We start from the raw sequence: 9,685 nt of genomic DNA, 5'->3' as shown, positions 1-9,685 counted from the left end.
AAAATATGCTTATTCCAATGTAATATTGGCATGGTCTAGTTCGTAGATGAGAATACAAAAGAATGAGGGTCTATTTATAGGTGAGGGAGGCCACTAACTGAGTCCAACTAGGTTTTAGAATTTTCCAGCTTCAGTTTGGCTGAATTTGGATAAGATTTAAACCAGTTTAGCCTATTTTGATCTAGTTTGATTCACGAGAGAGAAGAGATAAAAATATCTTAATATTTTGGAATTAAAAACTCATTCACATGTGTGAAATAGGCGCCTCCTTGAAATATCCCCCCTCCAAGGTGTCAAAAATGTATCATTATACCAAAATATCTCAATTTTTTAGTAATATCTCATAGTTCTTTACTAATAAATTTTGTACTCAGTCAACTCTTCATCTTATGTGGGCATTTACTCATTTTTGGGTATTTTCTTTTATTCATTAGATTTATCTCATCCCAACACTTGGATTAATCTTATTAGCCCATAGAAACCTTAATCGAACCATAATCCAAAATTTTCAGAAAATCTTGACCCTTAGGCTAAGGTCTTTTAAATCATTTTTAATTGATTCCTAATGCACCTTGGAAAATTTATTTTGATTTCCTATTTTAGGGAAACATATTTTTGATATTAGGAGAATTTGTTTATCCAAAAATATCTCAATATTGAATTACCACTCTCTAGAATTTTTCTTCTCTCTAGACAAAACAAGGAAAAATAATATTTTCTTGTATTCAAAAATAGGGAATGATTACAGGGAATCGAAGTAAAGATTATTCATTATTCAGGCTAAGGAGGAATCTTACAGGTTGTCTTCTTTGTTGAGGTTTGTCGATGAAAATGCATAGGCTCCAGGGTCTTTCCTTTGAGTTCTCTGTTAGAGATAGATAGGTTGGCTCTGGGAACTTCTTCAAGAATAGCTGCTGATTGTTGTGAGGTTTTGGCATTGAACTTCATAGGTGAGGATGGGGTTGAGGGAGTAGAGGCTTACATCCTCTCCCACTTGAAAAATGCGAGATGTTCTCATCTCACAAAGTGGGGGTTAATCTTTAGCCAACTCTTCTTCTTTCTCCTAGGTGGCTTCTAGAGAGAAGAACTTCCACTTGACTAAAAATTCTCTGAGGACTCTGCTCCTGAGAATCTTCTCCTGAAACTTGAGGATTTTCTCAGATTAGAGTACCATCTAGCCTTGAGTCGGAGAGATCAATTGTTCATCATCAAGCATGTGACTCGGGTTGGGTACATATTTCTTAAACAAATTGACTTGGAATACATTATGTACCTTGAGATGGAGAGGCAGAAGAAGTTTGTAGGCTAGATCAACCACTTTCTTTATAACACAGCATACGGCCCATAGTATTTGGGAGAAATCTTCTTGTACTTCCCTAAAGATAAGGAACTTCTCTTTGGTCGTACTCAAATGAAGACTATATCTGATTCTTCAAACTCTCTCTCTGATCTCTTTTTATCTGCATACTGCTTTTACCTATCATGGGCTGCCTTTATATCTTTACGGATTGATTGCATTTGCTGGTCCATGTCATCAAGCATTTTTCTGGACATTTTGACTCTGATTAATAGGTCAGACCAAGTCAACGGTGTAAGGCAATCTTGCCCCATACAAAGCTTTGAAAGGACTCATCCCAATGCTTTGATGATAAGAAGCATTGTAAGAAAATTCGACCAGATGAAAATGGCTTAACCACTTCTTGGGTTCCCTGTCGCATCATGATCAAAGGATATCTTCTATTACCTCGTTCACTCTTTCAGTCTTGCCATCTGTTTTGGGGTGATAGGCTGTGCTGAGATCCAAGAAAGTTCCTACTACTTTGAAGAATGCAGTCCAGAATTTCGATGTGAATTTGGGATCTCTGTCACTTGCTATCCTCTTGAGTAAGCCACGCAATCTAAAGACCTCTTTAAGGAAAACTCTAGCAACATCCACTGCAGTGTATGTTTCTTTCACTCGAATCAGATGGGAAACTTTGGTTAGCCTGTCAACTACCACAAAAATGGAGTTGTAACCTGATTGCATTGAAGGTAATCCAGTGACAAAGTCCATACTGATACATTCCCACTTCATTTGTGGAATGTCTAGAGGCTGTAGTCTCCCTGGCATCTTGACTCTCTCTGCCTTGACTCTCTGACACATTAAGCATTTTTGCACATGATCAAGTACATCCTTTTTGAGTCTTGGCCAGAAGAAGCTTTTCTTCACATACATATAGGTTTTGATAAACCCAGGATGTCTAGCTATCAGGCTATCATGGGCTTCTCTCTGAATTCTTCCCTTTATTCCCTCATCATTGGGGATACATAGCCGATTACTATAATACATGCATCCTTCACCCAATTTGTACCCAAGAACTCGACTCATTTCCTAAGAAGTCTTGCTTTCGTGCATCAAAAGGGTAGCAATAGGGGCAAAGATCTCTTTAAGGAAAACTCTAGCAACATCCACTGCAGTGTATGTTTCTTTCACTGGAATCAGATGGGAAACTTTGGTTAGCCTGTCAACTACCACAAAAATGGAGTTGTAACCTGATTGCATTGAAGGTAATCCAGTGACAAAGTCCATACTGATACATTCCCACTTCATCTGTGGAATGTCTAGAGACTGCAGTTTCCGTGGCATCTTGACTCTCTCTGCCTTGACTCTCTGACACATTAAGCATTTTCGCACATGATCAAGTACATCCTTTTTGAGTCTTGGCCAGAAGAAGCTTTTCTTCACATACACATAGGTTTTGATAAACCTAGGATGTCCACCTACTATCAGGCTATCATGGGCTTCTCTCAGAATTCTTCCCTTTATTCCCTCATCATTGGGGATACATAGCCGATTACTATAATACATGCATCCTTCACCCAATTTGTACCCAAGAACTCGACTCATTTCCTAAGAAGTCTTGCTTTCCTGCATCAAAAGTGTAGCAATAGTAGGGGAAAAGAATTTGTCCTACATGATTCTCTCCCTTGCTTCACTGATTAATGGATTTGACACCATTGTAATTGCAAGCAAGGAGGCTTTTCTGCTGAGCACATCTGCCACCACATTTTCTTTCCCCAGTCGATACTTGATTTCAAAATCGAATTCCTACAGGTTCTGCATCCATCTCCTTTGACGCATGTTGAGATCCCTTTGGGTGAAAATCCACTTCAGACTTTGATGATCTGTCATCAAGGTGAGCCTCTGTCCCAAAAGATAATGTCTCCACAACTTCAGAGCATAAACTACTGAGAGTAACTCCAAGTCATGGTAAACGGCATAATTTCTCTCATGTGTTCTGAGTTTTCTGGATTCATAGGCCACTACATGACCTTCTTGCATAAGAGTACCGCCTAAGGCCAACCCACTGGCATCAGTAACTACCTCAAAGGGTTTGGTAATATCTAGCAATTTAAGGATAGGGTTGGTTACTAAGGCTGTCTTCAGTTTATCAAAGGCACTCTCACACATTGCAGTCCACTAAAAAAGTGTACTCTTCTTGAGAAGGTTAGTTAAAGGGGATGCATCTGAGCATACTTGGGTATAAAGATCCTATACCATCCAGTTAATCCTAGGAATCCTATGACTTCCTTTACTGTCTTGGGTTCTGGCCATTCTATGACTCCTTGGATCTTTGTGGGGTCAGGAGAAATCCCATCCTTTGACATTATGAATCCCAAGTATTCCACCTCATCAACAAAGAAAGAACACTTGCTCTTCTTTACGAAGAGTTGGTGTTTCCTTAGGATTTCCAGGACCTTGTGCACATGATCTTCATGATTTGCAGCATTCTTTGAGTATACCAGATATCATCAAAGAAGACAAGAACAAAATCATCCAAGTATTCTGTGAGAATATCCTACATAAGACAATTAAACGTTGTCGGGGCATTTGACTGTGAACTCATAATTCCCATAGCGAGTATTGAATGCTATCTTTGGGATGTCCTACTCCTTCATTCTGATCTGGTAGTACTGCCCGGATTTGAGATCTATCTTTGTGAGTATTTGGGTCCCACTTAACCGATCCAGAAGTTCATCAATCCTATGAATAGGATACTTATTTTCAATTGTTAATTAATTCAGCCCTCTGTAGTCAATACAGAGTCTTAACGTTCCATCTTTCTTCTTTTGAAAGAGAACGGGTGCACCCCAAGCTAAGACACTGGGTCTGACGAATCCGTGTTGTAACAGTTGCTTAACTGCTCCTTAAGTTCTATGGCTTCAGGGACTGGCATTTTGTATGCACACTGGGCCACTGGCTGAGCTCCGGGGGTTAACTCGATCTCATGATCTACTTTGCGAGACACAGGCATCTCAGTCAGCTCTTCAGGAAACACATCTGCATACTCACTTAACCACTCTGGTTCTTTAGCCTTGCATTTTATGTCTACTGGATAGCTTGCCTCTTTCTGAGCCCTTTTAATAATTTGGAAGCCTTGACTAATTGTAGCACTGGGGATCCAGAATTTCCAGTTCCTTGAACTTTATTCCTGTGAAGGTTAAGGAAAGAGATGGTTCCTTTGTGATAATGAATATCAGCTTGATTCTTACGGAGCCAATCCATTCCAAGGATTCCATCATAGACTCCCAAGGGTAGGACTCTGAACTGGCACTCTGTTACGTTCCCATCTAGGCTAAATTGAATAAGGTCTTTCTCAAGGTGTGTGAAAAGAATCTTTCCACTGGCCAATTCCACTTGCATAGGTTTCCTTGATTTTTGATTTAGGACTAATTTACGCAGACATCCTGGGAAAATAAAAGAATTGTTGAGAAAACGTGGTGCTCATGCTAGATCAAGTGTGTGGAGAGGAGAGACTCAAAAAGTACAAGAACAAACTCTTGCTTATTAAGTTGTTTATGAATACAACTAGGCTTACAATGGAGAGACGGAAAACTCTCTCACTTGTAGCAAGAGTAGCATGATCCACGTGTAGCTCAATCCAATGGGATTTGCATCCCTTTCGGAGCTAGGGATTCAACCCGTACCGGTGCACAAAAGCTTATCCACAAATGGAGAGAATGCTAAGAATACTACTACCATTGACATAGACTTAACACACACACAAGCTCAATCTTGCCATTGCTCACTCACTCATCATCCCACTCATTCATGCATCCAATACAAGAAGAAAGCTAAGCTATTGCATACACAAGCTCAAAGCATTCTTCATTCTCAAGCACTTACTTCCCTAGCATGCACACAAACCTTGAAGCTATCAACAAAGAAACATGCACACTAGAGAATAGACATGAGAAGAGAGACAAACAAGCATCATCTCATTGCATTGAATTAACAAAAAAAGAACTTACAATAATGTAGATGGGGAGAGAGAAGAGCTTGCACCTCTATGGAAAAAGAGGGAGAGCTAGTTTCAAGAGAGCTCAAACATGAGTTTAGCCCAATGTGTACCTAAGCTCTCAAATGGGCCACTTTTTATACAAAAACTCTAAAACTCCCAAAAGTTCCCATGTGGGATTATTGTCAAGCCCACTCCCACACTCATCTACAACTTGGAACTCTTTACAAGAGCCCTAAATAAGAATGTCACTTGTTTTCCTGCTTGCATCTTTTTGTTGCATCCTTGCATTGATCTCCACTCGTCACGCAACACTCCCCCCTTCCTATTTTGCGCACGTCCTCGAGCGCGGTAGAAGCAAAAGCTACAAAAACAATGGATACAAGTAAAGCCTTTTATTGAAAAAAAAACGAGCAATGACAATCTCACACGTGAGCATACAAGTGAAAGGCTGATTAGAGTTTTAAAGAGTGCTAAAAGAGGTGAGTAAAGACTAGTCAAAGTGAGACTAAGTGGTAGATAGTGCTATGCAAAGGCAAGTGTGCTTGCACACCACAGGTTATGACCGCAGTCTCAATGTCCTACAAGTATTTAAGTTATTCCTAAGTGGCAATCCTACTCCTAAATATGAGCAATGGTGATTGGACCTCTTCTTCTTTTCTCTTTTTTTTTTTTGGGTGTGTGTAAAAGATGATAAAGAGGAAGGTTCCATCCCAATGAGACCTAAGCAATGGCCAAGAGACCTCTACCGCCAAGAGAATCTAAAGACCGCTAAGTATCTCAAGGGTGACAGACCCTTTTCTTTCTTTTTGACATAAGGAGTACCCTATGAAGATGAGGGCATCGGTCTCGAGGGCCCATAATGTACCCCAGAATCCTACCAACATCTACCAAGGCGATAGAGTCCTTGAAGGTCTTTTTCTGAATCTTTTAGATGTCAGTGTTCACCCCATGGAAACCAAGGCATCGACCCTCAGGTGCTAAGACAACCCAAGGTCCTACCAAGCATTCCACATGGCTGTAGACACGTCATGTCTCGATTCACTTGTATATATTTTTTAGGGTATATTTCGTAAATTTTTTTATTAATCCTAGCACCTAGCCCATACCTAAGAGGTAGCTACCACTAGGGATAACTAATATACTTCGAGAGCATAAGAACTTGGCATACTCCATTGGTATATATCCTACACTGTCTTCAAATAGAAATACCTTCTACTAAGTCCTCTAAGAATCTAGAAATTACTCACACCACATTTTAACAACTAATCTAAAACTTAAACTAGCCAACTATGTGTGAACATGCAAACAATATATCCAAAAGTTAAAAGCACATAAAGAACAAAAGATTATGATTTGAATACACCTGTTGTAGTGCTCATTGATGTTGTTCGTTTGCATTGATGCATTGTTGCTGATGTTGTGTAGATTGCTTCTGTTTGCTCTTTGTAGGCATTGCATGTCTCCCCCCTTCCTAATTTGTGTGCACGGTAGGTGGACTATTGGGGCGTGTTTGTATGCTCGTGTTTAGCTGAGATCTCTGCAAAATGTTTATTAACAAACAAGAAAAGAAAAGAAAGGAATAAAATTTGGTATTGGTGCCAATCACCGATATAGCCGAGGGGAAAAACCCAGTGGGAGAAAAGTGCCCTGGCTTGTTGATCTTATTGTGGAGTCGATGAGCTTACCCTTGTACTGGTGGTGGATCCGTGTCCACTTCTGCTGGAAAGATGGTATCAATCACCTCAGGATGTAGGAACAACCCTATACAAAAACCGGCCTCTGGAGAAGGTGGTAGAGGAAGGAGTGCTTCCTCGCTAAAATATGGCATTGGTTCTATGGGAAGGTTAAGCAGACAATTTTGATTTTGGAACTGCTCAATGTAGGTACGCATAGTGATCCAAAATTGACATGTTGAGGCTTGGGGAAGGAGGGCTTGCAAGATAGGTGGTTGCAAGTCATTTATGCATGTATCCCTCCACTGTTGTGCTTGAACCTCCTCAGGTAATCTACGTTGATTTGGTCCTCTCTTTGGTATTCTCACATTAAGAAGGTTATGGCATTGGGGTGTAATTCCCACAATTTGTTTCATTAAGCCCGTGCCATATCATCAAAAGTAAGAGTGGCATATTCAACAAATGTGTGAAGCTTCTCCTAATACGAGTCGTGCACACTCTTGACAATGTGGAAATGGGTGATGCTATTGATAGAATAAAGTGACAAAGTGAGGCCCATAGAAATTTTCACCTAAGGGAGCATAAAAGTACCTAGAATGAGTTTGAAAAGGAAGAGCACTATAACCCCTGCGATGTTCAGGTTGAGTACTATCAGGGTCAATGCATGGTGGACATGTATCTCGCCAAGTATCCATCAGGAGGTATCTGGGCGTAGAACAATGAAATTTAGAAACTTCAAACTTTATACACTCATATCCATCATTACAATCCCAATCAAAAACATTGTAGACAAGATCATCTCAAAAAGAACACAATCCTCTAAAGGCATAAGGAACCATACTATTCAAACACTGCCTACCAAAGAGCTTCAATTGTAGTGTTAATGCCTTACCTTTGGTTTTGGGTATGTCCTTTTTACGAGGTGGGAAGGTTAGCAATTGTCGAGGAATTTGAGCAAGATAAGAGGATTTAGGCATTAAAGTGCTAGAATCTATGCTCAAAGGAGACTCATGTAAAGTTGGACTTGTCTTAGGTACACAAGTTGATGGTGGAATTATGTAACAAGGAGAAATTGGGACAACTGGTGATTCAATACATGTTTTGGGAAGGTCAACACAAGGAGATTTGTAGGTGCTATCACAACCACCTATCCTATCTTGTAGAGGTTGTGTTGATTTCCTTTGCACCCACTGATATGGAAAACCAAGGGTGGCTTTTGGAATCTTACTGATACACTCTTTTACCTCTAGAAAACCATGGCATTTGGGAAGCCAAAGTACTGTTGCACCCTCATAATATCCTTGTGCTTTAAGAACATGCTTTGGGACCCAACGAGTAACAATCTGAGGTTTAGGCTTGGAAAAGACGTGCTTTTTAGGGGGCTTAGCAACTAAGCTAGATGGTACCAGTTTGTACGCATCTTTGGGTAGCCAAATTGATAATTCCTTCTTGCCTGGCCTTCTTTGAGCAGTGACTAAAGTAGTTGGAACATGCCAGCCATGGCCCTCACTTGAGGACTCATCGATTATCCACATCATTTGTGTTGGAGCTTCAAGAGCAGATTTTGAAAGTGGGTTGTGTAAGGTAGAAACACCACCCTTTTGACATGATAAAGCTCGTGGAGTAGCAGATCCCAATACGCAATCAAAATCAATTTGCAATTTGTATTGTCTATTCTTCCAATCTAATGAACAATTGGTAGCACTTAACCATGATCGACCGAGAACAGCCTCTACCACTGCCTTGGACTTACTTGCAACATAAAAGGGAACTGACATCTGGTGATCCTGAATGGACATCATAATGACACATTTTTCCTCTATAGGGTTATCTTCACCTGAGAAGCTTCGTAAGTCAATAGGAATGTGCACAAGTGTTGGTTGTCCCAAGGCTATCCATGTGTCAAACGAGAGAACATTATAATCTGCACCAGAGTCAATTAAGGCAGAGACAAAGTAGGTAGTCTCATGAAGATGAAGACACACTTGAATATTGAAAGGATCGACATATGGTTCATCAGTAGCCAACTGTAAGGCCAACATAGAAGCTTTGCGATGCTCCTTGGCTTTTGCAACTCTAGCTTTAGCCTCTTCTTGAGCCTGAGGTTTAAGTAGGTTATGTGCTTCTTTCCGTGTGTGTGCAACATGCATTTGTTGAAGCATGGCTTCAGTTAATGGTTCATTGTATTTCTTGAGACGATTTCCATTAATGAAGTTAGGCATTCGCTCACCTTTTAGTGTCTCTAAACGCACTGCACCACTTGGAGTAAGCTCATTAATCACAAACGGTCCTAGGCCACGTTTCTTGAGCTTTCTCTTATGCTTCTTAAGTGTGTACAAGAGCACAAAGTCTCCTTTTTTGAATCCGCTAGTTGTTACATTTCTATCATACCATTGCTTTTGTCTCCTCTTCTCGGCATACATCCCCATTACCGCCAATAAGCGGGTCTCATCAAGCTTTTCCAATTCATCAATGCGTTGTGAAAGCTCATGACCAGTCCAGTCCAATTGTTTAGCAACTCGTAGAGTAGGTACAAGAAATTCAATGGGAAGAATTGCATCTAGCCCAAAAGCAAGCTCAAATGGGGTTGTGCCCACAGATGTTTTATAGGCTATCCTATATGCCCAAAGAATTGAGTGCAACTTTTGCTCCTAATCAGTCCTATGTCCCTCAACAATCTTTGTGAGTGCTGTGCAGAAAATCTTGTTAGTATTCTCAGCTTGTCCATTG

This window comes from Cibotium barometz, chromosome 17 (genome assembly GCF_041138505.1).
Source record: "Cibotium barometz isolate CiBa-2024 chromosome 17, ASM4113850v1, whole genome shotgun sequence".
Taxonomy (NCBI): domain Eukaryota; kingdom Viridiplantae; phylum Streptophyta; class Polypodiopsida; order Cyatheales; family Cibotiaceae; genus Cibotium; species Cibotium barometz.
This window is presented reverse-complemented; position numbering follows the sequence as displayed.